Source organism: Sphaerodactylus townsendi, linkage group LG02 (genome assembly GCF_021028975.2).
Source record: "Sphaerodactylus townsendi isolate TG3544 linkage group LG02, MPM_Stown_v2.3, whole genome shotgun sequence".
NCBI lineage: Eukaryota > Metazoa > Chordata > Lepidosauria > Squamata > Sphaerodactylidae > Sphaerodactylus > Sphaerodactylus townsendi.
Window position 1 is genome coordinate 83,095,772 of NC_059426.1, and position 27,409 is coordinate 83,123,180.

General features: G+C 41.1%; 1 protein-coding gene across 3 annotated transcripts in view; it reads right to left on the minus strand.

Annotated features, from left to right (window-relative positions):
* The window catches only part of OSBPL5 (oxysterol binding protein like 5), a 156,707-nt gene that overhangs the window by 97,203 nt on the left and 32,095 nt on the right, over positions 1-27,409 (minus strand). The window lies entirely within an intron of this gene.

Below are 27,409 nucleotides of genomic sequence, written 5' to 3' on the forward strand. Positions count from 1 at the left end.
CTACAATAAGTTAGTGGCACAACACACTGAAGAAAAATAGAATGGAAATCAAAAAATGATTCTAAGGGATAATATTTTTGTTGCTGTTTTAATATGATGTGGAGCTGTTTGATGTTGTTTTTACTGTAGTTTTATTGTAGTTTTTTCAGTTTTGTAAGCTGCCTCGAGACCTCCGTATAAGATGGGATATAAGTTCCAAAACTAACCAACGAAATACATATTGGCCAACATTTGTTCTACATGTGAAAATAATATGACATCTTGATCCTGCTTCTGAGGATTTATCAAAGCATCTTGCCATGTACTGTTAATTCATTCATGTCAGCAGAAGAGTTCCTGCTGACGAGAATAGGATGAAACCTATCCAAATTCAAAAACATCTCTTTATTTAGTGCTGCCACTTCAAACAATTGGAACTGTGAAATTGTAGGATATTTCATTTAACATTTGACTGTTTTAATGGGTACAGATATGTACTTTTGAACTTAGATTGCGTTGTAAGCCACTTGTGTCCGGAAGGGGAGGGGTGGTCTATCAAATTAAAGAAATAAAAATAATTATCCACATAGTATGTGCTGGCCTGGGAAGAAATACCAAGCAATACATGTCAGTCATCAGTACAGTTCACAGAAGAAACCTATGTTTTGAGGATGGGCAAATCCAATAGTCCACCATAGGATTTCTACCTTTCTTCCCCGCAAAGGCCCTGTGCCTTTAAAAGGTGCCAGACAATGAGAAATTTAGCAAGTCCATCCCTCAACACATTTTGTATGCAAAACATTCTTTCTTTACTTGAAAGGTGAGCCACTACTGCTGGCTAGAATAGACAACACAGACATAGATGAGCATACATGGTTAATCTGATTTGATAAAATCAGCTACAGGAGACCATACAGCATACTCAGACATGACCGAAAGTCTAAGAACTGAGAGTCAGGTGGTGTTTTCAAACATGATGAATACAGGAGAGTCATGATGGGGGCAGTCATTAAAATGTCAGACTAGGATTTGGGAGAATCAGATCAAAGCTCTGCCAAAGAAGATTGTGTGACACTGTGACCCTGGGCTGGCCATGCTCCCTCAGTCTAACTTACTTCACTGGCTTGGTGGGAAGATGATACTAGAAGCTCTTTGTCTCCCCACTAGAGAGAAAAGAAGGATATACATAAAGATTCTGTTTTTGCTTTTCCTGCATCTGTAGTTTTAAAATAAGACCTATGATTAGTCAAATATACAGTTGGTTTTAAAAGGGCTGCCTTGTCCTTTCTATCCCTTAATAATGATTTCCATAAGCAATGCATCCCACACTAAAAGGCACTCAGAGAACCACTCCTGAAAATGCCCTTCTCCTTTTTCTCATTTCGGGAAAAGCATGACTAAATGCTGTTTGTTACAAAGGCTGAAATTTGGGGTTACACATTCAAGAGAGCTAAAATTAACTGTACCTCCAAAATAGACAGTAGGAATTTTCACTTTCACTGTTCTTTCATGTCTGACCAAACTGCTGGCAAGACTGTAATCACTCTATGGGATTTCTAATTAGGACCAGCTGAAATCAACAGTAAAAATAGAACTGCAGTGTCTGCCATCCATTGGGAATGGAAAATGCTAATGAAAAAGTATAATGTAATGCAAAAATGGGAAGCAAACAAAAAAGGGAAGAGTGGTTCTTACAGTCTGGGCTTCTGAAAGGGGGAAAAAGTGCTTGCTAAGGTAGTAGACAGCTGTGTTTCTACTTGGAGAAAGTGAAATCCAAAAGTTACATAGTGAAAATGCATCACTTAACAATGACTTTGCAACTCACACAGTACTTGATCCTAGCCTTTTAGAAATCTGCAGTCCAACCACTACAGGAATAGAGGTGTCACTCACAGGTACAACCCATTTTGCTCTGCAAATACACTTTTTCTTGCAAATAACTGAACACACCTGTGCTAAAAGTCTGCCTACTGCTACCAAAAGGATAATTAATTATGCAAAATGTGTAGCATATTCACTTTCATGCTCAGCATGGCCATAATACTTCACCAATAATTTGTATTTATACACCAGTGTTCTAAGCTCTACACACTCATGTTTTTGCTCTATTCCCTATAAGAATGCAGTAAGGTAAACCAGTAATTTTACCCCTGGATTGCCACTAGAAGACTGAGTGCATGAGGGAGAGCAGCTTGCCCAAAGGCAACAATAAAAGATTCATAGCAGAGATGTGGTTTGAACTGGGAACATGCTGGATTTCTACGCTGCCCCAACTCACCCCATTTCTAAGAATACCTACCAGCTCTAGAGCAGGGGTGATGCACAAGGTCCTTTCCTGTGTGTTCGAAACCACAGAGGTACTGTTTTCCAAAGAATTAGAATAAACCAAGAACACGCAGAATGCGTATTTGGATGAAGAAGGCATCATTTTACAGGAGACTTTTTAAAAGTTTGAATTAACATGTCTCAAATAGGAAGAGAGGTGGGTGAGTGCCACATGCTATAATAGTTAAGATTGCCAGCAAGGAGCAGTGTACCCCCTTAGAAAATTTACTGTGCAATTGTAAATTGCATACCAGTAGTACCTCCAGCCTAAGCCTATTCAACTGCCTCTGAAGTTTCTCTTGTCCACAACTTAAGTGAAATCCACACAAACATTCCAGCATCTGTTTACCGTGCTATTTCACATGCCAGCTTGTTCTCCTGGTTGTGTTGCAGTTATTTGTTTTCTAGTTATATCAGGCTTACACTAAACAATTAGCCATTATGTAACTGAACACAAATTCAGCTCAAAAACATTTGAGACAACTCCTCCTTGGGCTATGCGAGATGAATACATATGCGAGGTGCTTGAAATACTAAACAACAGTTTATCAGATTAAGAACATAAAACTCAAGAAGAGCCTGCTGCAACGAATCAAGATTCCATCTAGTCCAACATTTACACAGCAACCAACCTGTTGCCTTGGAAAAGTATCTTCTTGATACTGTAGAAGTACAGTTGCCAACAGTTGCCAACAGGCCTGCAGAATTAAAGCAGATTCTGAAGGACTCTGGTTTCAGTTGAGAGAGCATTCCACCAGGCCAGGGCCAGCGCTGAAAAGGCTCTGGATCTAGTTGAGGACAGCCAGACAGTTTTGGGCTGGGGACCACCAGCACCCTGGGACATGGACAATATACCACACTAAACTTTCCCTTCTCACTTAGACACAGTGTGAAACAGACTTTTCTCTGTGATACACCTCTGAAGATGCCAGCCACAGATGCAGGTGAAATGTTAGGAACAAGATCCACCAGACCACAGCCACACAGCCCGGAAAACCCACCAGAACCACCAGCAGACTGTTGTGAATAGAGCATAATGCTCTTTGGGAGACACACAGTGAGAAATGGTCTCACAGGTACAATGGTCCCAGACCATTTATAGCTTTAAATGTTAGAACTGGAACCTTGAACCTGATTTGGCTCTCCACTGGGAGCCAATGCAGCTGGTAGAGAACTGGTTGAATATTGAGCTCTCCACGGCATCCCCATAAGGACTTGTGCTGCTGCATTCTGTACCAGTCAGAGTTCCTGGATTAGGCCCAAGGGCACCCCTGCATAGAGTGAGTTACAGAAATCCAACCTGGAGATAAGCCAGTTAAAGGCTGGAGGACGGGTATCTGTAATGTTTTAGCAGAAGTTTTAGACTTAATTGATAATGTCATGGGATTTAATACTTGGTTTTTTAATATATGAACTTCCTTATGCTCAGTCAGACATATGAAATTGAGTCAGTTATGCTGGGCCCTCTCATCACAATACTGATTATTCTGACAAATCTGCCCAGGCAGAAGTCTTTCCCAGTCCAGCTACCTGAAATCCTTTAACTGGAGATGCCAAAAACTGGAGATGCCAAAACCCAAGCTTCAGACCTCATAAGTACAAAGCATAATCTTTGCCACTAAGCCATGGGCCTTCTATTGCATTCCCTACACCTCCCCAATAACACTAGGAAAAATTATACCATAAATTCAGATCATTAAAAAGTGAGCACAGCAATAGAGCACTAGCAATGCTTTTTTGTCTTTAAAGCATTGCAAACAAGAATTAGTCCAGCCAGATGGAATCACATATGCTTATATCAATCTGATGAAACCATAAACACCTGTTGGAACGTGAAGTGCTTTAATTAGATTACAACATTTCAACAGTCACCTAGATTCTTGCCTGAAGGATGCTACTGAAATTCTTGTGGGAAGTTTTAGTCACATGGCAAGCTATACAAAACACCATGCAGGCACTACTCCCTAACCCTAACACATTTTTGATCACTTTGAAATGGCTAAATTCCATTTCTCAAGTCCATTTGAAATACCAAAAACAGTGGTCATGTTATATGATATGTCCATAAGGAAAACTAGAGGAGAAGTTAAGGTGAGCAACAATAATGCAGAAGAAAGGCCTGCTAAGATACAGTTATCCGTCTTAAATTTTAAATATGTCCATGATTCACATTTGGTGGAATTGTAAAATAATTAAAAAATTCTGGCTGGAAATATACCAAAATATTAAGTTAATATTAGGAATAGACATAGGCTTTAGTCCTGAACTATTTTTTGTTAAATATGATAGATGATAAACTCCAGAAAAAATGTAAAATCCTGTTATTATATATGATTATGGCAGCTAGGATTTTGATCGCGCGAAATTGGAAGAAGACAATCCCACCACAGATGCAAGATTGGACCTCATTTTTAACTGAATTCGCATCAATGGACAAACTTTCGGGCATAATAAGAAAGAAGAACATAGAAACCATTTTGAAGACTTGGAATCCACTTAATGATTTTCTTCAATCAGAAACTGAAACAAAAAAAATGTTGATTTACTTCCAATGTTAGATATAAATTAATTAAGGATTTACAAATTGAATAGTAAAATACAAATGAGATTGTGATTAATAAGGATAAGGTCCCTAATCAGAAGTCACCACTTTTTCTTTCTTTCGTCTTTCTTTCCTTCATTTTTGTTTCCTTTCTTTTTCTTCTTTTTCTTCTCTTTTCTCTTCTTTTTTATTATTTATTTTTTTCATTTCTTTTATTATAAATATTTTTTTATAATTTTTTCCCTTTTTTTCAAAGTGTTGGTGGGGTTGTATACTCAATATTTACCTTTTTTCTATAGAATGTAAGTAAAGGTAGAGACAAAATGTTGAATGAAATGCAATGTAATGTTTATCTTTGATTTATTTAATAAAATTAAAAATTATTATTAATTTTTTTAAAAATATGTCTAGTACCTCAGTTCTATAGTAACTTAAACTGTGCTGATGTACACCTTTACCATTAGGCCATCAATATGTATGACACTTTATGGAGCAACACAGTGTGGTAGCAACATAAAAGCATTCTGAAATTTCTAGACAGGTTAAGTAATATGCCAGACTAACATAAACAGAGCTCAACCACTGAACTGGGGAAATCTATGTGCAGAGTGTAGCTGTGTAAAACAGCTCCCAAGGCTCACCCTGGGCACAGCACCCTACCCGTCACTTTGCCTCCTCACAGCTGCAAGTGCATCCCACAGGAAATTGATAGTTAGTGGTGTTCCCTTGCTGAAGTCGAATGCAGTTCTTTGGGGGCCAAGTATTTGCTTCAGTATAGTTTCACTTTCAGTGTTTCTACATTGCTTTGTCCCTACAACATTTATTTCACTGGATGATTGACACCTGGAAAACAATAATGTAAGGAGAACACCATATTTATTTATTTATTTATTTATTTATTTAATTCTATTTATTTAATTCTATTTATTTATTTATTTATTTATTTATTTATTTATTTATTTATTTATTTATTTATTTATTAAGCTTTTATACCGCCCCATCCCCGGAGGGCTCTGGGCGGTGTTTTGTTTTGTCAAGATAATATTATGTTTTGTCAAGATAATAAGGAAAATTAAGCAACTACTGAGCCTTCTTTCAACTGATTTTTGCACAGACAAATGGCAATAAGTAGTTTAGGTACTAACATTTAGAATTTGTTGTTTATATTTGAGGACAGAATTACAACCTTTTTTATCTGTATTTATGTTCATGGAGAAATGAGTCCAGCGCTGATCATTTCAAAATAATGGCACCTGTGAAAAAGTAGTTGCTCCACCCCTCAAAAAAAAGTGAGAAGGGGTTGCTTGCTAGAAAAAAAGTTTGTGTGTGTCATCTTGAACTGCAGCAAACCCCTGCAAAATGAATCTCCAGTTCCAAATGTGCAAAAGTTGTTTTAGATGACAATACTCATATTCCAAGCTGAAAACAAGCGTTTCTTTTTTTTTAATGCACGCTGTTCTGGTTGAAGTTACTAACTATTTTCTTATAATAATCAGAATATTTTCATGTTGTTTTTAATTGTTCTTTATGTTCTATTACTACCAACACTGAAAATCTTTTCCCCTTGAAAGGAAAACATTGATCCAATTTTAACTATAGCTGTATTCTTCTAAAACATAGCCTCTGACTCAAAGGGAGAATGTGTTCAGTTTCCTGTTTTATATATTGCTTCTGTGGCTTACCAGTTTGGCAGCAGATTATGGAACGTATGAATCATATTCTAAAAAATGGCATTTTTTTTCCAAAGGGACCTAATCAGGCTGATGAGACCCAGTAAATCGAGTGCGAGGTTATAGCATCTACATTTGTTTTTCTGTTTGGCAAATAACATATATTACGATTTTTTATGAACAATATAGCTATTACGTGCACAAATGAGGAGGAACCTGAAGTACTTCAAATATCATGCTTGAATCTAAATGTGGATGATGTGCTACAATCAAAGAACACTGAACAGAAAGTACATATATACTAATAGCGTTGGGTATGTGCGCACACACTAAGGATGGGAGTTCAATAAACCTGGACCAGAAAAAAAAAATTCCCCAAAATACCATGTCAGTATTTTTCAGGTTTTTCTTCACCAGGGGAAAAGGCCGCCATAAAAAGGAATCAAAAAATCAGATCCTGAAAAATGCTGATTTTGGGGGTGTTTGGGGGGCTTGTTCTGCCCGCTGCCTTAAAAAAAAAGGAAAGAAAACGCTTCTCCCTTCTTCACTTACCTGAAGACTGACTGGATCAAGCATTTAATTGCCTGTCACCTCCAAAGTTCATGTGGACTTTGGATATGGAGAACACAATTCAACAGCGGACCCAGTCAGGCTAAGTCCAGCATTCAACTGCAGGATATGCCTTCGACTTCAGAGGTAGTGTGCGCAGTGTGACGCTAGACCTGGCCAGCCCAGCCCTGCAGTTTAAAGCTGGACCTGGCCAGAATGAGCACAGCATTGAACAGTGGCCTTGGCCTGGCCAGGTCCAGTTTATATTGCTGGCTCCTCTGAGAAGAACTGCCTCCAAAATCACATGGGCTTTGGAGGTAGAGCCAGCAGTATAAAGCTGGACCCAGCCAGGCCAAGTCTTCAATTCAGTGCTGGGCTGCCCCTGGCTGGATCCAGCCTTAAATTGCAGGCTTGACAATGAGGGAGGATCCTGGGGTGGGATTTGGGGAGGGAACTATGTGATGCTTTAGGGATGTGATGCTATAGAGTCTTCCATCCAAAGTAGGTAGGGAAACAGAGTTCTGAATTCTGGAAATCAATCCTAATTCCTAAAGGATGGTAACCAAACATGGAGTGGGAGGGACTTCAGGAATTTCACATAGTTAGAAAACCACAGATATTTTTGGCCACAAGCTCAACAGCTAGCTGTCCAGTGGGAGTGGATGTTCAACCTTTGGTGCTCAGCTCACAGGCTGAAAGACAGGGCCTTAATTGCATGGGAAGCGGGGGTTGGAGAATACTTGGAGATTTGCGGGAAAGAAGCCTGGAGAAGGGACGGTTTGGGGAAGAGGGGAACTTCAATGAGGTGTAATGCTATAGAGTCCATCTTTCAAAGCAGACGTTTTCTCCAGGTGAACTGATCTCTATCACCAGCAGTTCAGTTGTAACAGCAGGAGATCTGCAGCCACCACCTAAAGGATAGCAACCTTAACGGGGGAGGTGGGGTGAAGGGACAGACATCACAAGATACAGTCTCTGGGATATGGTTAAAAGGCCAGAGGGATTTGACTGCCTAGCAAGGTGAAGAAAGAAAGAGGTATAAAAGAGCAGCAGCAGAGAATGGAAGGCACCAGGTGGAGAGAGCTCAAGATCAAGGGAGACAGAAGGAGAGGAGAGACTTGTAGGGGAAAAGATGGAGAAGAAAAAGGAGAAAGAGAATAGCAGATAGGACAAAAAGAAGAGGAAAAAGAGAAAGACGTTGAGGGCTGGTTGAAGTGGATCGACCCTGAGGACAGATCAGTGGCTAGACAAGGTGTGATCTGAGTAGCATTTACCATGTAATGGGCTCTGCAATAAAATGAAGTTGTACCCACCCCTTTGGATTTGCTTCAGGCATAGGGAGACAGATTCAGTGTTTCCTGTATCCTGAAGATGTATCCGGAAACACACTGTCCTCTCTGTTAGATGGAGGTAAGAAATGGCCAGGCCTTCAGCTACCAGGATGAAAGGAAGAGTATGGCCCTCATTTCAGTAGGTTTTTTTAGTATATACCACAGGAATAAATGACAGGCACTTTCATGAAAGACTGTAAAGCAGCACACATAGGATATCATATGTCTGTGTCAGAGAGAAGACAGTTTCTTTTTAACCAGGATGATCTCTGTCTTTTAGAATAGAGCTTCAATGCCTGTGGGGGGAAAGTGGGATTTCCTCCTTACTTCTCCTCTACCTTGTCATCAGATTAATCAGTTTAAGAACTAAATGGGACATCAGAACAGGCAACTGACTGGAGAGAAAAAGAACAGCAGATGGGTTCTTTAATTACAACATCTATTATTAGTAGAGAAAGGCAAAGATAGAGATTATGTAAGTGAACATAGACCTGCAACTGAATAACTTTAATGTCTTTTGTAACTTTGGCAGATGCAGCCTTGAGCACATCAAACTGACAACAGGTAAAAAGAAACGGTATTTTGCTAGCAGTTTTTATAAAATGGGCCCACTTTCGCTTCCACATTATGTGACAGTGGGCAGATATTATAGTGACAGTTGGCCAAGCTCTCCTTTGGCTCATCATGTGGGTAAACTGTTAAGGGGAAAGGATGTTGTTGTTCCTCTCCAAAAGAATTCTTTCCAAGTGTCATCCTTCACACTGTGTTGGAGAAGCTTATGCACAGGGAGCCAATGAGAAGGCACATTTCCAGGGCCAAATCTACATTTTTTTGAAGGGTGGCAAAAATACAAAATGAGGGCCCCCCATTTATTATATACATATTTTAATTTATATGCACGTGTATAATCAGCATATATAATCAACAACTCCTTTAAATGATAGAATAAAGTACGCTGAACTGTCAATGAATAATACTTTTTACACTATTTGATCTAGAATGTTTTAAGGGGGAGCAGTAGTGGCGTAGGAGCTCGTGTTATCTAATCTGGAGGAACCGGGTTTGATTCCCAGCTCTGCCGCCTGAGCTGTGCAGGCTTATCTGGGGAATTCAGATAAGCCTGTACACTCCCACACACGCCAGCTGGGTGACCTTGGGCTAGTCACAGCTTCTCGGAGCTCTCTCAGCCCCACCCACCTCACAGGGTGTTTGTTGTGAAGGGGGAAGGGCAAGGAGATTGTAAGCCCCTTTGAGTCTCCTGCAGGAGAGAAAGGGGGGATATAAATCCAAACTCCTCCTCCTTCTTCCTCTTCTTCTTCTTCTGAAAAACTGAAACACATAGTCCAACCATGCACCATAACGAACCACATTTTTTGGGCAAATTTTATCTGCACCAATGCACAATTGGTTTTGCAGTAGTCCCCAATTACATGCAGTGATTACTCCTGGTATTCTTTTCAATTGCCCCCAGCTTCAAAATTGCACTCTGCCCTAATGTTACATCACAGGTTTTATGTGAAGTTGATAAAGCTGTCCAATAGACAATGCTAGTTTGTATCTCTGCCTCAATGTTACACTGCTAGTTCAATATGCTAATATAATATGACAAAGAGAACAAAAAATTAAAATTCTTTCAAAAATAGAGGATGACAGGGAGAAAAAATGGCTGAAGGGGAGGTTGGGCAATTTCACGGGGGGTGAATAAGGGCCAGGTATTTGGTAGAGCAAAGCAATAAAGATTATTTCAACATAATCACATGCTCAAGGGAAGTTGGCTCAGAAACGGATTGAAAAAAATCACAGTAAAAGTGCTTGGGATAACAACAGAAGAATAATGAAGGAAAATATTTCTGAAACCAAACAGAGAAAAAACATATAGAATTAAAAGAAAAAAATGTAGTATTTACCAGCAAGATACTTTGTCAACAGCTTGTGCAAAAAAGATCTATATGTACAGATTAGCCGGACTAAAGTCGTTACAGGCAACGCAAGGAATAGGTGAGACGCAGCGATATCATCTGGTGGAGAGAAGCCAGTGGCAATATAGCGTGATCCATGGATCTGGCTATTCTGCCGAGCTGGCGGTCCCTGGCACCTTTTATTAGGGTTTTTGGGAAGGCGGGAGAGGGGGAGAATGTTGCACAATACATGACTCATAGGCGCTGCGGACGTGCGAGAGGAAACGTTCCTGTCAGGGCCTAATCCATACCTGGGGGTATGCACCTTTTGTCCCTTTGTCCAGGACATCTTGTGACCCGTGAGTCACGGGGGTCTTGTGACCAGTGAGTCTGCTTGCCCAGAGGGCAACAGATGGCGCAGGCATTCCTGTGCACTGTCTGAGGCTCTGCCGGGTTCGCAGGCTCACCCCAACAGGACAATGACGAAAGATGACAGAAAGTTTGAGTAATTTGAAATTTAGTGTTGAAGGAGAACATTACAAATACCATGGCCTGCCAAAAAGACAGTTAAGTGAGACAGTTATAGATCACATCAAATCTAAACTCTCTAGAAGCTAAAATTGAGCTTTGGTCACATTATGAGAAGACATGAGAAAAAAAGACAAAAAGGCTAGAAAAGCAGAAGGAAGCAGGAAAAGAGGAAAACCCAATATGAAATGGATGAAAGTGGAAGCCTCGGCCCGCAGTTTGAAAGACCTGAGCAAGGCTGTTAATGATAGGACATTTTGGGGGACATTAATTCATAGGGTCGCCATAAGTTAGAAGTGACTTGATGGCACTTACACACACACACACACACACACACACACGCATGCACATGAACACATTGTGGAAGCACCCTAACTTCAATTGTTTCACTCATTTGTTTTCAAGTAAAGGAGATGCCAGAGAATTAAACAAAGCTAAATGCATGAATGTAGCAGACAACTTTTTTATTGTTAGCCAATTAAAGCAGGTCTCTAAAAAACTGAAGTATGTGTTTTCTAAACAATGTTTGCGCAGAACTTCAAACAGTTTCCTATAAAGATTAGGAAACAGTGTGAGACTCCTCAGAAGATAGGCGTAAGGCAAAGGTTAGGTGGGCTGGGTGCTTTAAATGTCTGAACCTACCTTTCTTGCTTCATTACATCTTTACACACCCCGCTTTTCTGTATATTTCTTTCAATGCTAAACTACGAGGGATGTGTTTAATGTTACTTCAATATAATAGTTTTTAAAACTGTGTTTCAAGTCATCTTTGAGAACCAGTGTAGTGTGATGGTTAAGAGTGGTGGACTTTGATCTGGAGAACCATGTTTGATTCCCTACTCTTTCACATGAGCTGTGGACTTTAATCTGGTGAACTAGGTTTGTTTCGCTACTCCTACACATGAAAGGCTGCTGGGTGACGTTGGGCTTGTCATGGTTCTCTCAGAACTCTCTCAACCCCACCGACTTCACAAAATGTCTATTATGAGATGAAGGGAAAGGAGTTTGTAGGCTGCCTTAAGTCTCCTTGCAGTTGAGAAAAATGGGGTATAAATCCAAACTCTTGATAAGATTCCTTGGAAGCTCATCTGGTTATTTCCTGTAATGCACAGGTGCAAAAGAACACATTCTAGGCTGCATTTTCTATTCACACAGGCCCAGCTGTTCTGGCTGCCCTAGATTGCCAACCAAATAAATACCTGTTGAAGGAGTTCCCCTGTCCAATGTACAGGAATGCAGGATTTCACCCATTGTAAGTTTGAAGACATTTTTAAGCACATGGGAAGTGTTTCAATTCCTCAGCATATTTTTCTTGAGTAACATCAGAGACTCAATCTTACTTTATTGTTGAATGTAATTTATCTATTGCATTGTACCCCAATACAACAAATCATAATCATTTGCCTCAACTGTAGACCCAGTCTGCCATGCAGATGAGCAGGACACCAGACAAAGCTGAATATAACAAGGTCAAACCTGGAGCCAGCACTTGAACCAAGATGAACAAGATTTTCCCAGATGACACGGCCATTCTTTTGTTTGGGTGACTTCTCTCCCAAATCCGGATTATTTTAGTGTCAAGGACCAAAATAATGCCTAAACTGAAACATCCTGCTTTTGCAAAGGTCTCTCACTAAAACATACAGTTCAGCAACAATTGAAAAATGAAATCTCCCTTGCTTTTAATAGTCACAGAGGTCAAAGTCCTCTTTGACATGCAGTAACAAAAAGGCAACTGGAAATTACTTCTCTGGGATACAGGGTTGGATTATTGATTAGGCAGAACTGGTTCCTTCCTCTTGAGAATGACATTTTAAAAGGAGAAGAAAACAAATTAAAAAAGCAGAAAAGATTCTGCTGATAGATAACAGTGTACATATTAACTCTCATTACAGCTTAGTTCAGAAATAACAAAGGATATATGATGTTTATAGTATACACAGACCATGTTTCTTACACAATCTTTCAAAAATCCTGAATGTCAAGCTACTCTGCACCACCCAGTATGAGTAAAATAATAGTTTTGCTAAAATTTTGTTTCCTTCTGTTTGTTTAAAGGAACTTTCCCATTTCAAATTCTGACAAGCATAACTCTGACAATGAAAATGACATTTCAGAGCCTGAATAGAAGGGGATTAAGCATTGATTTGTATTAGGACTAGTTACATAATTATTTCCTGAAAGAATTCAGTAGTAAGTTAGAGGGTGTTTTTACCCTTCTCTTCATCCCAACTCTTTTTTGAGGGCATTTTGCTTACAGCCGCTTCCCGCTAATTGGATTGTGAATCAGCCTGAGTGGTGCGAAAATGGTGTAAAATGGTTTTAAATGGTGTAAAAGGTTTTAAACCGTTTTCACACTGTTTTCACACAGCTGTTTTTGGCCCATGAGGAATCCGCTTGAGAGAAACGAAAAGGAAAGAAGTCTTACATTCCAGTACTATGGAGGAGTGTGAAAGAAAGATTCTTACATGAGATAAAACTGTAGTTAACTAACCTGATTTCTGGAAAATAATCTCACTTAATTAAATTACCTTTTTTTAAGTTACCACAATTACATTTTATGTCTTGGCATACAATGTGAAGATAGATGAAGGAAGAATGTGTATCCAGCAGGTTGTGAACATATGTGGGATGTGTGTCCAGCAGGTTGTGGACATGTTTATTTGCAATATCTAAATTACAATAAAATTAAGATTATGTATATGTGGAAGGCAGCAGCTTAGCTAAGTAAAATGGAGCCTGGGGCAGACTTCAAGTTTTTCAACCCCCCATGGGCCACTGCACCTCCCACGCCCCCATGCCATGCCCACAACACCCCATTTACCTTAGCTGGTGGCGGGGCTAGGCAGGGGCGCGCGCAGCCCGGCAGCCGCTTCTGCCTGCCTGGCAGGGCCTCTGCCGGGCCTGGCAGGGGCGCATGCAGACTGGCAGCGACCTCTGCTGGGCCTGGCGGAATGGGGCGAGGGAGGAGGGGGTGTAGGAGTGATTTCCCACCTCCTACGTGACCCCAACAGCGGCTGCCGGGGCACCTATCCGCACTCGGTCCCCTGGAAGCTGTGCCACTGGTGGAAGGAATTGCACAACTTTAAGGTTGATGATGAAGAAACTAAAATAGATTTTCTATTCTTTGGCTCAATTGTCCACAAAGTGGGAGATTGCAACCAACAAATCAGAAGGAAATTGCGAAGAGGAAGCCATAATGCAACTAGAAAACAGTCTGAAATGTAAGGATGTGTTGCTGATTACTGAGATCATACACTAATTTCCCCCATCACTATTTATGGGTGTGATAATTGAACAGTGAAGAAAGCTTACAGGAAGAAAGTTGATTAATTTGAAATGTGGTGTTGGAGTACAGTTTTATGGATACTGTGGAATGCCAAAAAGGCAAATAAGTGGGTTCTAGATCAAATCAAGCCTGAACTCTCCCTAGAAGCTAAAATGACTAAGCTGAGGCTATCATAGTTGGGTCACATTATGAGAACAGAAGACTCCTTGGAGAAGACAATAATGGTAGGTAAGGTTGAAGGAACAAGAAAAGATGAAGACTCAGCATGAGATGAATTGATTTCATCAGGGAAGCAACAGATCTCAGTTGGCAAGACCTGGGCAAGGTTGTTTAACAACAGGCTATTTTGGAAGTCATTATATATTCAAAGCACCTTGATGGCACTTCCACACACTCATGTTTGTCAGGACTGGGGTAGGGGGGCAGGTTTCCCATCTTCACATAGATCTGAACTGCCTGGTACTAACCAGAAAAGAGGTCTTGGCATGATAGAAAACCTCAATGAAGTCAAAAAACAAATAAAAGGCAATGATAAGAATTGCAATAAGAATTATAAGGTAAAGGATTGAAAATAAAACTGTTGTGCAGAAGAGCTGGTTTTTATACCCTGCTTTTTTCTACTGTTAAGGAGGCTCAAAACAGCTTACAATCACCTTCCCTCCCCTCTCAACAAGAGGAACCTTGTGAGGTAGGTGGGACTAAGCACTTTGAAAACTTTGACTGGTCCAAGGTCACCCAGCAGGCTTCACGTGGAGAAGCGGAGAATCCAACCTGGTTCTGCAGATTAGAGTCTGATGCTCATGCAGAGGAGTGGAGATTAAACCCAGTTCTCCCGATTAGAATCCAATGCTCTTAATCACTGTACCACACTGGCTCTCAAGTAAGCCTGCCAATGCCTTTTAGCTAAGCCTGCCAATGCCTGCCAATGCCTTTTACTAAGAGACACCATAGTTACCAAGTGCTCGGGTCAAACTTCAGGGTGAAGTTATTTTCTTCCTGCCCTACAGAAGGTGTGTGGAAAACTGCAGAAAATGCAATGCTGTAAGAACTTTGGCCTGATCCAGCAGGGCTCTCCCAATACATTACTCAACAAGTATTGCTTTTGAAGTACTAATGGCATATCAGTTTCCCTGTTCAATTTACAAACAGCTTGGCTATGTCAGCTCTCATCAGTAGGATTGCCAACATTTAATTGGAAACATTCCAACACTCTCGTTGGGATCAGGAACCAGAACTTGCGCAGCACTCCAGAGCTAATGCTCCAACACGCTGTTGGCCTTGCCCGAGAGACTGGTTTGGGATTGCTATGTATTCATAGCAATGGTGTGTGTGTTCAGAAAATGTAAAGGCATATTTAAGCCTACCTTCTCAAAGGATAAACATCTCATGGAGGTTTGGTAGCATACTTGTGATGGAACGGAAAGTCTGTCAAACTTAAATGCCTTCGTGTGCATGCAAACAGTAACCAGGACATATTTCTGCTAAAGAGAACATATTCAAAGCTTCCCACAATCCTTTCTTTAAAATCTCAGCTTCATTGATAAAAAATGTCAACAGACAAAGAACCTCACCATGTAGGAAAAAATGGTCATTGACAGACTTACTCTCAGCTGCTGGTTTTCAACTTGGTGCTCCTCACAGGGCAAGCAACCATCCATCCCATTTCTCCAAAGAGCAGAAAGGTCCTTAGTGTCACTTATCACTGCCATTCCAGCAGACAACTAGTAAAATGGGTGAAGCAAGACTCTAAATGCCTTTCTTAAAACCCCAGTCACTTGGCATCATGGGAGGCCGGACTATTTAAAAACTAGGCGCAGTTCCTCATATGAAAGGTTGGCATGTGCACAGGCACATGGAATCGATCTGCTGTGCAATCAGCAACTTGGGCCATAATCCAGCAGATGGCCTATTTGTGTGTGCGTCCCAATTTTCCTCCAAGTCTCCTTTTCAAGGTGTCTCTATATAATCCCCTAAAGTGCAAATTAATATCCCAAAGTTAAACACACACACACACAAAGGTGTGGGGATTTGAAAACAAATGAGAGTGGGGGCAGGATGTATGAAAGGGCAGCATTTCCTTTGGGGTGCACACTCTCTCAAGAGGAGAGCCACAATGTCATGGTTTTTGCATCTATGAACACCGGTAGTGTGCAGTTCTAAACCCTAGCTTTTGAGCTGCAACATTTCTGCTTCTTGTGTTTCATGTCCAAGAGCATTTGTTATGGGCAAGCATTTGTGGCAGGAAAGGGGGCTTTTTCCTCCCCACCTATCTCTGTCCTTACATGACATTCAGACGGATCAGTTATCTTCAAAGTCATTTGCCTCTGTGACATCTGACTGAGTCAGTGCATAGTAGAATAAAACATCTTAGCAACAGGAACATTTTTTACTTGAGCCCAATGAACAAAATCTGCAGCTCAGTTAAGCTTTGTGGGTATCTAAAATCTTTTATTAAAGCCAGCCTTCTACCATTAATTCCCTTTTTTTAAAAAAAGTCAAGATTATATTGTTTGGTTTAAGCTGTCCTCACTAGAAGACTTGCAGCCCTAATCCTATGTATGTTTACTCAGAAGCTGATATCACTAGTCTTTAGTTGGACTTACTGTTATGTAAGTATACATAGGATTGCAACCTAAACTGATTGTCAAGTTTTAGCCTGCACGCGTTTCTAAAGAAACCAGCAATTGTCAAGAAATTTTGGCAACAGCCTTGAATTTGTTTTTGCCAGTTTCCCTACAGTATTAATATTGTGAAATATGGATATGCAAAGAACACAGGAGTGAATGAAATATTTCCACAGAAATCTGTATTTTCTCTTTCCAGAAGACATTTTAAAAGTTTCCTGACCAATGATGGTTTTTGAGGAAAGATGGATTTTGCTTGTGTCATTTACTGAAGTAAAACATTCTAGGCGAATACAAATTAATTCTATTTATACATATTTATAACACATGTATGTATATGTGTTTGTAACCCCATTTCTCTTTTAAGCAGAAGTCAAAGGATCCCAGGGCCAAAAACAGAAGACAGCTTTGCAACTTCTCTTCAAGTTCATACCAATGGTCCATTCCGCACAGCCTAAATAAGACGTCCTGGGGATGCTAAAAAAAGGTGTCCTGGGAAGGCACTCTGCACAGCTTTCTTCCCAAGACACCACCTTATTTTAGCCTCAAGGCATCTTTTTTGGAGAACACTTCAAAGTGTACTTTTTTCCTCTAAGCCTGGCTCTGTGGAATGCAGAGCTCAGGAGGCATCTTATTTTTCCTGTCTGACTGTTTTCCTCTCTGGTCAGTTTCACCCTCAGCTTGTGCCCAACATTATGTGTGCAGCTGAAGGAATTCTCCCAGCTGCCATTTGCTGAAGGTTGCTCTAGGACAGTGATGGTGAACCTTTTTAAGAACATAAGAAGAACATAAGAACAAGCCAGCTGGATCAGACCAGAGTCCATCTAGTCCAGCTCTCTGCTACACGCAGTGGCCCACCTATTTTGAGACCGAGTGCCCAAATTGCAACCCAAAACCCACTTATTTATCGCAAAGTGCCAACATGGCAATTTAACCTGAATACTGAGGTTTTAGTTTAGGAAAAAACGGTTGGCTCTGAGGTGTGCATTACTCGGGAGTAAGCTTGGTGGTAGTCAGTGGCTTTGCTTTGAAGCAACCGTGCAACTCTTCCAATGGGTAAATCACGACCCTAGGAGGGTTTACTCAGAAGCAAGCCCCATTGCCAGCAACTGAGCTTACTCCCAGGTAAAGGATCGTGCTTTAGTTCTTCACATGAAAATCAGTGGGGTTTACCAGCACCCAACAGGGTAACCTACACTGCTTCCCCAAATCTAGGTCTTAGGTTTAATGCTAATAATCGGAAAGCTCCAGTGGGCCAGGGCCAGTCTAGGATGTGTAGTGGGGTTGACTCTATTTAATGCGCTCCACAGAGAGGGCTCTGAGTGCCACCTATGGCACCTGTGCCATAGGTTCACCACCACTGCTCTAGGACTTTTGCTCTGCAAGCTCTGATCCTGGGTGCCCTTTCAGTCCCAAAAGTACATAATTGTACCAAAGTGGTCCTGCTGATTATAGAAATATATGGTTTTCCTTTTTAAAAAAAAATTGGAGGAGTTATCTTTGAAGATGCACAGCACACATGAGAGAATCTTAGCCGCTCAGAGGATTCCCATTGAAAAGCATTAGAAAAGCATTGCCCAAGAGACACGGCAAACACCAGAGAGGGTTTCCTTCTAGGCCAGATGGTATCAATATTTTAACCTAGCTTTATCCCATAGTCTAGATCAGGGGTAGGGAACCTGCGGCTCTCCAGATGTTCAGGAACTACAATTCCCATCAGCCTCTGTCAGCATGGCCAATTGGCCATGCTGGTAGGGGCTGATGGGAATTGTAGTTCCTGAACATCTGGAGAGCCGCAGGTTCCCTACCCCTGGTCTAGATTATCCAATTTGTCACATTGTAAAAAATTCATTTCAGATTACCTCCTTGCGTCATTATTTTTTTTTTGAAAGGCATAGGTTACTTACTCTAGAGACAGCAATTTGGCATTCTGCATTGATCTAAACTGTGAGCCATTAAAAGGAAACTTGCACAACACCTTTAAAGGAGTGCCTACAAACAGAGGTGTACCGACCTAGAGACATGGGGATACCCATGTCCCCAGGTGCACGCCTTTCAGTCACGTGGGAGGGGCACCAGAGGCACCCCCCACATGACTGACAGCATTTGCCCATGGCCAGCGCCCCCCCCCCGGAGCTGGTCTCCAGGGATGCACATGGGGAGGGAAGCTTCCCTCCCACCTGGGTCCCTGGAGCCCAGCTACCGGTCTACCGAAAGCTCGGGAGAAAGCATTTACAGGCCTCCAGCAATGTGCTTTTAAGAGACCAGGGGCGGAGCAGTGGAAGGGTGCCCCTATGTGTCCATGCCCCATTTATGGCCACACACTCCCACCTACTGGATCAAGAAACATGCCGCCCCAGTTCCCCAGCTTGCACAAAATAACTCTGTACAGCGAAAACTTTGCCCTTTAGCAGGACTAGTCCTACCTCTCAACTATCTTTTCAAGCCATGGTGAGCATATTTCAACCATATACCCATGAGCCTTTTCTAAATATGCAAATTGCTAACTTGCATATTTAGCAAAGGCTCATAATTTAGCAAAGGCTCATGGGTGTGGTTGAAATATGTTCACCAGAACTTGAAAAGATAATTGAAAGGCTGGACTAGACCTGCTAAAGGGACAGGTTTTTATTGTATGGAGATGCTTTGTGCAGACTGGGGAACAGGGGCACCATGCTTCCTGACCCAGTAGGTAGTGGGGGGGGGGATGGCCCTGCAAGGGGCATGGCCCTGCCACTCCTCTGCCTCAACCCTGGCCTCTTAAAAGCATGTTGCTGGTGACCAGTAAGTGCTTTCCCTCTTGGCTCCCAGGGGGAGGGACTTGGGGTGAGCCATGCCCCTGAGATCCACTGCTGATTGGGGGTGTGTGTGGTGGTGCCTAGTTGTTTCCAGGTGGCATTTGCCCCACGTACACCTCTGCCTACAAATTACAATTTTAAACAGTACTAACCACAAATTTACAGTGGACTGAACAGAAATATTCTCTTTTTAACCAACTGCAACAGTTCGTAACTTCTGGTTAATGAATAATTATGCACAAGTAACTCTGTTCTACACATAACTGGAAAGGAAGTCATTATTTCTTTATTAAGCTTAACGAATAACTATTTAAAAGTCAAACTTTGTATTTTTTTCCAGAGAAATACATTTCTCTACTCCCTTACCCATTCTGGGTCCCTTATCAACCAAACACAACATAGTAGCAACGGTTCATTGCATATGAAGGTTTTTTTTAAGGAATGTGTCTAGTTTCTTATTTATTTCAACTTCAGGTCAAAATACAATTTTCAATGGCTTAATCTAATAGATTATTCACTCCTAGCATGTTTAAAGATTAATTTTAAAGCACTGACTATCTCTATCAGACACTGCAGTTCTGCAATTCACTTTGTAAACTGCCAGTGCAATCCTAACAGATACTTCCTGGGAGAAAGATTGATTGATTAGCCTTCATCAGGTTTCTGATTAGGCATCCTTCAAAATGTGCTGGGAATACATTTTGTAATAATTTACTTTTTCTGAGTGTGTGTCACTCTGAACTCTTAAATAATATTTTGAACTTAAAAGGCAGGGTAGAAAGAAGCAAGTAATCAAAATAATTGTTTAAAGTGTTGGAAGAGAAGGACTTTACACTGTTTTCTGCCTCAACCACAGAGGGGGGAATACTCTTTTTATTAGATTAGAAACTACAAATGACTCCCTTTTTCCTTTGTGCCTAAGCTCGCATGCATGTTTGGGATATGCTCCGCTGTGCTCAGCCTCTGTGCATTCTGCTCGTTGTGAGAAGATGTAATCTCTACGAGGAGATTCTCCAACATAAAGTACATGACAGAATTGAGAAAACATACACACAAACAAGGAGTTCCACCAAACCCAACTTCTTTGAACCTGCATGGAACACTAAATCAGTGGTACTCACTCCACAACTCATACAGAACCACATCTGCAATTACCATCCTCCAAAAGAGTCACATTTATTTCCGTCCCTCAGGGAGGTTTGCAGGTAACCCACTCCTCTGGTAGCCATCGGTTCAAGGAAGGAGCCATCTGCAATCCACAAGCCTCCCTCTTTCCTGGAATATGGATCAGGTGCCATATTGTGGCATGGTGCGCAGAAGAAGCCCCCAAAGCCACTGAGTATCACTGTCCTAAATACAACAAGTGGAAACAAGTTTGAAATAAGTGGTTCAATAGTCAGATACTCAGGAGATTGGACAGCCAGTCACTTAGGAGGGCTTTCACACTCACCAGATGTAATGCTCTTCCCTCAGCAATGCTTGAGGGCAGATATAAAAAAATTCCATATATCGACAGGCTTTGTCCATGTGATATGGGGGAAATAGAGACCCTGACGCATATTTTTTTACGATGCCCCACTCACAAAGAAATGAGGGCAAAACTGTTTGACTCTCTTCCAACATCAATTTTTCTTGGCCCTGAGGATTGTGCCATGGAAAGTCTATTAGAAGATGCCAATCCGAATATAACCAGAGAGGTGGCAAAATTCAGTGCTTATGTGGTTAAAAGGCGTGGACAAGTAGGGCAATAAAAATAGGAATTTTGGATCAATGATTTTATCTTTTATTCAAATTTTATTCCAGTTTTTAACTTGAACTTATATTATGGTTTGGACAAACAGTCTTTGGAAACTGGTTACCTCAATTTTATTTTGTATCTGGTCTGGAAATGTACTATCTGGATTTTATATTTTATATCTGATATTTTCTGGTCTTTGACCGAAATAAAATATTGATTGATTGATACTCAGGAGATTATACTGAAGTGTAGAGAGGACTCCTCTGTACTCCAGTTATATTTGGAGCAACTGTATTTCTCAATGAGTCATCTGAAAGGAAGAGCAGGAGAGCCCAGTAGCCAAGGGAGGTCTAGGACTGGGAATAGTCTTGGTGCTGAAGCAAAGGATTGATGTCTCACAAGTTGCTGTGTAGCAGCAAGGCCCCAGAGAGAGAACTCTTGAAATGAGGGAAGAATCTTCTTGCGTTTCCTTGGCACTGCAGTTCCTCTTTGCTGCCATTTTACAATATGTAAACAAAGGGCAGTTCTTTTCTTTTTTCTTTTGCTTAGAAGGGTTTCAGGAGGCACTGCAAAGAGCTGTGCAAAGGGGAAGAAGGGGATTACAGGGCAAAAAGTGATGTACAATGGAGATTAGCTGTTTTAGACAGGTTAAGTAGAAGTGTTGATTTTTATAAGCTGCTTTTCTCTGCTTTCAACAAGTCTCAAAACAGCTTACAATCACCTTCACCTCCCCATAAGCATAAGCATAAGCATAAGCATAAGCATTTTATTGTCATTGTGCACGCACAACGAAATTTACAGCAGCATTCCTCGATGCACACAATTTCAGACTCATACATCATCCTCACTTTCCCCTTCCTCCACCCATCCCTACACAGCCCCAAATACATCAATATGAAGCAGCGGAGAGAGTTCTGAGAGAACTGTAACTAGCCCAAGTTCACGCAGCAGGTTTTATGTGAAAGAGCGGAGAATCAAACCTGATTCTCCAGAATTCTCCAGAGTCAGAAAGCTCCAGAAAGCTCATAAGGAGGAGCATGTGACTCTGATACTATGGCAATTACACTGTCTCCCACTTCACTCCCAATCCCAATTTAAAGCGTTGGTTTGATTTATTCTGTTTTGACCCGGGCCAAATTCTAAATAGGTGATGTGGAAATCCCCTAGAAGAAGACAGCTCTTAAAGCTAAGGACAGACGTGGGAATCTTTTTGGTAAGAGAACATCCAGGGTCTCCCTTCACATCTGAGCCCTTATCCCTATTGTAGTGAATACCTCAGGAAGACGGAAGGAAGTGGATCTTGCAACCTATACCTGCCTGACCCTTGCCTAATTCCCAAGTGGCCATGGGGTGGAGGAGTAGCAGTAGGACCAATCCTTTGCATGCAAGGGCCCCAGAGGCCATCTTTTGCTGCTTGTCCAAGAAGAGGGCGGGTGGTAGTAACTGGAGGTGGGGTGGAGAGGCAGGAGAAAGGAAGAGTGATGCCTCCCTCTACCACTGGAAAGATGGATGTCACTGAGGGAAAGAGCTCCAGAGGGAAAGGAACTGACCCCCCCCCCCGGTTCCTCAAAATCCACCATTGTGTACCTGCCATTGCCTGCCTCCAAGGCCAATGCTGTAACTTCCTGTGCCTGCCAAAAGCCCAGCTCAGTAAGTCCCACTGCCAAGCTGCATGTGCATGGCCACTGGCTGGAAGTGAGATGTCACCACCATGACTAGCCTTTTATATAGATACAGTCAAGTTTTAATTTGCTGTGATGCCTGGCCACTTGCTGACTACCAGCATGTAGCTTTTTTTTTCTTTCTTTGCTTCAGCTTAAAATTACGTGCCATAAACATTCTACACACACTTTCACAAATATAAGTTCACACCAGGAAGCCACTTTCATTCAAGAAGTAATATAAATCATAACTTTGCAGCTAAACCTCATTTCTGACCACTAGAGTGAAATGAATTAGTATCATAATAAATTACTTTTAAAAGCCATTGAGTTTTAGGAAATGTGTGTATAATTTGTTAATGCACTACTTATTTAGGCTATCAAAGAGAAATAGTTTCAGAGTCATTTCCAAACTCTTATAGAATCAACAGAAATTCTCGAGTAATATTCACCAATTTTAGAGAAGGCATTAACTAAGAAAATATTTTTTTAATGACAGGATGTCTCTATGATCCTATCTCCTTTGCCAGAAAAATCATCCAGTTGTTCTCTAGGCTACATGCCAGTGTGGATGCACATTTAGATGATGGCATCTGCTTGTCCAATTGATATGGATACTTTCAACTTGTGGATCTGAGGACGTGGGCAAGATCACTGTACAGGTAAGTCCTACCACCTGTGTTCTCAACCCTTGTCTTACCTGACTGATAAAAGCCACCAGCGGGGGATTAGTTGAGTGGGTCAGGAAAGTAGTAACTGCTTCCTTGAGAGCTAGAGTTAGACTGCCCATGCTCAAGGAGGCAATGATCAGACTTGTTCTGAAAAACCCTCCCTGAGCCCTACTATGCTTGAAAACTTCCAGCCACTATCCAGTTTGCCATTCTTGAACAAAGTGCTAGAAGGGTGGTTGCTTCTCAGCCCCCAGGGGTTTTTTTTGGAAGAGATTGATTTTCTGGACCTGTTTCAATCTGGCTTCAGGGTGAGATCTGGAACAGAGATTGCTCTGGTTGCCCTGGCTGATGACCTCTATTGATAGCTAGATAGAGGGAATGTGACTTTGCTAGTTCTGCTGGATCTCAAAGAAGCCTTCAATACTATCAACCATAGTATCCTATTGAGCAGCTTCTCCATGCTGAGAATAAGGGGCACTGAGATGTGGTGATTCAAGTCCTTTCTTGATCACTCTGATGTTTCCCAGTTAATAATCCAGCCACCACATTAATACACTACATACTGTAGTGGTTGAGTTCGACATGACCAAAATAAGAATAACTGGGGCTAGATAATCTCTTCTAAGATTACAAAGTTAGTTCAACAACTAAAGCTGGAGGAAGGTGAAATGGGTTTAGAAAATCAGTTAAATCCCAAACTGACAGGAATTGATTTACTAACACTCGTTTGAACACTTTGTCCCCAAAAGCCTCTGTTTAAGACAACCAGAGCTGCCCTTTATGTTAGTAAAAGGTTTACCACATCTGCGTCCTACTGGCTAGAGTTAATCAGCCAAGATAGGTAAGAGAGAGCAAGTGCAGTGAGCACTGGAATCAGTAGGTGTTCTTGAGTGGTTCCCAGCCTGGGGTAACAATACCCCATATCCCCAGGGGTACATGCCAGAGCATTTGGGGGTGCATTGAATACATTACATAATGGTTTTGCTAATATGGGGGTACAATTTTAGGGAAATGGGTTGCCAAGGGATATATGAGTGAAAAAAGGCTGGGAATCACTGGTCTATATCTTTGATTAGTTTCTAACCACTACCTTAAGGACAACCCCCCCCACCCCACCCCCCCAATAAAATTAATGCACATTTATTGTTACAAGTCAATTTCTGCTTCTATTGCCAGTGGTTTGGCTTGCTGTAAGCACTGAATAAAGAGTTGTTAGTGATCACTACAGCGAAATTTCTTTGCTATTGCCTTTTCTGCCATTTTAAAAGTTAATTTATGGGGAAAGGGGGAAACTTGAATATCAGAAGACATTCAGACTGGTCTTTAGACATAAACAATTTTGTTTTCTAAACTGGATTGTTTTCTAAACTGGAAAATATGATATTAAAAAGAGATTAGGTTTTAGAAGGTAGGTCTTGATGAAAAGCTGGGTGTGGCTGACTGTCACTACTTGTCTCTCTGAACTATGCACCAGTTGTAATATTGATCACATAACACCCACAATCTAAGTTATCCAACCAATGCAATTTCAATGCAGTCAGATCCTTTAAATAATGAAGCAACTGCATTCCATCATGACCAGAAAATCCTCCCAACAATGGAGATCAGCTCTGTTAACAATTTAGCTTCCAAAGAACACAAGGAGGGAACTACTCAAGAGTTCATTCAAACTGGATCCAAAGGTTAGGCATTTATGGATTTGAGCTTTTAAAGTGTCAAACATGATATTATCTGAAAGACATTCTGTCCTGTTATCAGAGATGTGCTGTAACAACTTGTTAATTCTTACAAATCATGAGTACACTAAATAATGAATTAAAGAAGTACTTTTGTATCAAATATTGTAAAAGAAGAAAAAGATAAATGAAAACATACACCTGCAAATAACTTCATATTTACTCATTGGACAGCTAGTCAAGTCTTGCTTACATGATACTGCAAATCTTGTAATATGGACGTTGAAGTAAGAATTAATCTGTAGTTTTTTTCATCAATTAAACAGAAAGTTGGATTTTTATACAGGCTCCACCTCTAGAAACTGAAGCAATGTTATGTCATTCAGATCAAGTTCCATGAGATCATCAAGGATTCTAGTGGGAATTTCATATTTTTAATCGAGGAAATCTGTGGGAATTTCACATCCCTACATACTGTGTCAAAAGCCTCTTTAAGTTACAACAGACTATGGGAATGTGAAAACCTTCTTCTGGATCAGTAAATATCATGCTCCCTGCAACTACCTCTGCTATTCCAAACCTATCTTTAACATCTATACAAATCCTAGGTTCCTTGAAACTCTGTGCATGTGTGTGTATTTTTGCCAAACTTCTTCTTCTTCTTCTTCTTCTTCTTCTTCTTCTTCTTCTTCTTCTTCTTCTTCTTCTTCTTCATCATTATTTGTTCCTTAATAGAATTGCAAAACTTCACTTGAATTCTGGTTCACTGCGGATTTATGAAGGGAAAAAAGCTGTATAAATGGGTGTAATTGTGAGGTCTTTCCCTGCTAATTCCCCAACCTAAACAGAACAGACAGACACACATGCCGCAATTTGGGTAACATTTCCTCTCTGTATCTGTCTGGACACGACATTTTTGAAAGAACATTTTCCAGGGCTTGAGGGCAGACTATATTGATCATGCTAAAAATAAAAGGGCTATACCTTGTAGAAGCAAGAGAAATGCATTTGCTAGCCAATACAGCTTGACATTTACAAATGTTTCTCGATAGGTGTCTAAAAGGCTACAGTCTAGAAAAATGTGTGCTCTGCTTCATCAACATAAACTGATATTTGGCTCTGTCTTGCAAGCCTGGCATGTTCTGGGAAATAAAAGCTCAACAACATCAGGAACAAGAAAGTAATGGATGCCAGCTCAAGTAATGCTAGGCAGTCCTAGGCTGGCACAGGTTTTCTTTCAGGGCAGCGGGGGGGGGGGGGGGGCATAAAACCCTGGAAAAACTGTAATTTATGCCTTTGCACATCTTCCCTTGAATCCCAGCTAAATGTCAGTGCTAACACTGAGATTTTCAGAAAATGCTACTCAAATTTTATTTCATTTCTTCAATTTAAGTGTTCTGTCCTCACCTTCTTTATCCTCCTATATGCAATATACAGAAAGCACTCTTCCCTGCTTCCACACTTTGTTTTTGTTGAAGAAAATGTACACTTTTCAGAGAAGAGAACATTGCAACGCAACCACAACATATCTTGTATGTCATGAATTGAATCCAACTTTAAGCACCTTGTTTTATTCCTTATGCTTTAAGTTGCCCAGCTCACTCCAATCCTGTAAATTTACTTTTTTATACTCAGACCAGATCAACATACAGATCCATTGCTCTGAACACAGTTCCTCCAGATTAGAATGCACCTGCTCTTAACCACTACTTGAGCTGTGGAGGCCTATCTGGGGAATTCAGATTAGCCTGTGCACTCCCACACATGCCAGCTGGGTGACCTTGGGCTAGTCACGGTTCTTCTGAGCTCTCTCAGCTGCACCCACCTCACAGGGTGTTTGTTGTGAGGGGGGAAGGGAAAGGAGATTGTAAGCCCCTTTGAGTTTCCTACAGGAGAGAAAGGGGGGATATAAATCCAAACTCTTCTTCTTATATCCTGCTTTTCTCTACCTTTGAGGAGTCTCAAAGCAGCTTACAATCACCAGCCCTTCCCCTCCCCACAACACTCGTCTTGTGAGGAAGGTGGGGCTGATAGACTAATGACTGGTCGAAGGTCACCCAGCAGGTTTCACGTGCAGACATGGGGAATCAAACCCTGTTCTCTAGTTCAGGTCCTTCCGCACACACAAAA